The following is a 2411-nucleotide window of genomic DNA, read 5'->3' as shown; positions in this document are numbered from 1 at the left end:
CACTGGCATTGGCTGGACATTGCTAGCTGTTGTCCTACCTTACCCTACCCTACCTGGTGTCCCCTGTTTTGCGTCGGTACTGACGTTAAGATCCAAAAGATTTTCGTGCTTTTCATAAACTATTTGCAGGTGAACAGGCGAATGCTGGGATCATTCCTTTGACAGGTCGGTAGCAGACTGACTTAGCATAACGTGTCCTCAAAAGCACGTCGTCTATGAGAGTAAAAACCAATAACTTTCCTTTTTGTTGTCCCCCTGTGCGACTTGTGAGGTTTACGTAATTCCCGCATTGCCTGATATGCTTTTATTAAAGCTTATTTTTGAATTAATTGTGCCAACGGCCTTGTCGCAGTGGTAACACCGATTCCCGTCAGATCACTGAAGTTAAGCGCTGTCGGGCTGGGCTAGCACTTGGATGGGTGACCAGCCGGTCTGCCGAGCGCTGTTGGCACGCAGGGTGCACTCAGTCCTTGGGAGGCTAACTGAGGAGCTACTTGATTGAGAAGTAGCGGCTCCGGTCTCGTAAACTGACTTACGGCCGGGAGAGCGGTGTGCTGACCACATGCCCCTCCATATGCGCATCCAGTGACGCCTGTGGGCTGTGGATGACACCCTGGCCGGTAGGTACCGTTGGGCCTTCCAAGGCCTGTTCGGACGTAGTTTAGCTTGAATTAATTGTATTTAAGGTTAAGATTTTCAAAGGGGATCGCTGTAATAATGTAACGTGGTCTTTTACGTGATCGTGTGGCTCTTTGGTACACTTAAATATCGAATGCTATCGCACTGGTGAACAGTTATTTAATTGATATTTACTGGCATACAGGGATTAAATTTTCCTTGTGTCTATTGCAGGCCAAGCATCGTGAATAGACACCTCCTGTTAAAGTATGTATGGACTTGATAATTTCGAAGCTTAATAGCGTGCTGTCGCCTCACGTACTATTCTAGATATCGTTAAGGTAAGGTCGGATTGCCTGCATCTTGTGCAAGAACATAAAATCTGTCATTCTTCTCATGACTCGGTTAAAATAATTGATAGTGTTTTCTTCTTTGCTGATCGTAGCAGTTGCTTACTAAAGAAGTAGACGTAAGGCAGATCGAACATTTTGCATATGTAAGAGGAGGGGTCGATCACAGCAGTACACGTCACATGGCGTCATAACCTGCAATTGCAGTCGGTGGTGACTGCATCATATTACGGCACAGATACAGTATAGCCTTGAGAAAATTTCCAATCGGCGTTGCGTCTATGAATCAGACGGTGAACGCGGAGACAAAAACCTCCGTTAGATCCTGTTTCGTCACGTCTATATTGCCAGCGCAATTCAAGTGCACAGACGGTGTAGCAAGCTCGCCAGACATACAATGCTCAGAAACCGTGCTCCGTTATGCCACTATCTGTCTCCATCAAAGTAATAATAAACGAAGATAATATTGTTACGTTTAGTCCAAGTACCTGTAGTTTTCTCACGTAAAGGTTCGCACAGTAAGAATAAAATCACGAAAAAGACAACGAGGTCTAAGAATGTACCTTTTAGCCCAGTGGAAACTCTCTACTCTCATTAATAATAACTGTTTTGTGTATTTTCTCTTGATCCTCCTTTACATGACATAAATGGAAAATCGGTACGATTGTTGTAAATGGAACTGGAATGCTAACGTCTAGCGTCTCAGAAAGGGCTTAGGAAAACTATTTCAAATGTGTGCGCGTACGCTTTTGTGGAAACACGCAAACAGTCGAAAGGTTTTATGCAACGACGGAGACAGCGCAGCTGCCGCCTTCCTTTTCAAACTTAGCACATTTCTCGGATATTTTTTGCGAACAGTAAAGGCCTACTATAAGCGATTGGTTCGTTTTTAGAGCTCTGCATTTTCCAAAGTATTACATTTGCAAATATGATTGACGCTTGAATAGAGCCGTAAACTCACCATATATACATTTTGCATTCCTCAATTCGCCTCACCCCGCTAGCCAACAGCATTCGGCAGACTCGGACGGTAAGCGACAGCGCTTAACTCCGGTGATCTGAAGGGAACCGATGTTACCACCATGTATCAAAATTACGTGCCCTTTGCCTATTACAATTTGCCGAAAGCATCTTTTCGATTTATTCGACCATTTACGAAATACACCACTGGCCATTAAAAATGCTACACCAAGAAGAAATGCAGATGGTAAACGGGTATTCATTGGACAAATATATTGTACTAGAACTGACACGTAATTACATTTTCACGCAGTTTGGGTGCATAGATCCTGAGAAATCAGTACCCAAAACAACCACCTCTGGCCGTAATAACGGCCTTGATACGCCTGGGCATTGAGTCAAACAGAGCTTGGATCGCGTGTACAGGTACAGCTGCCCATGCAGCTTCAACACGGTACCACAGTTCATCATGAGTAGTGACTG

At 44.4% G+C, this 2411-nt stretch overlaps 1 pseudogene; it reads left to right on the top strand.

Moving 5' to 3' along the window:
• Positions 1-333: 333 nt before the first annotated feature.
• Positions 334-451, top strand: LOC126196974 (5S ribosomal RNA; annotated as a pseudogene).
• The last annotated feature ends 1960 nt before the right edge of the window (positions 452-2411 follow it).

Source organism: Schistocerca nitens, chromosome 7 (genome assembly GCF_023898315.1).
Source record: "Schistocerca nitens isolate TAMUIC-IGC-003100 chromosome 7, iqSchNite1.1, whole genome shotgun sequence".
NCBI lineage: Eukaryota > Metazoa > Arthropoda > Insecta > Orthoptera > Acrididae > Schistocerca > Schistocerca nitens.
This window is presented reverse-complemented; position numbering and strand designations above follow the sequence as displayed.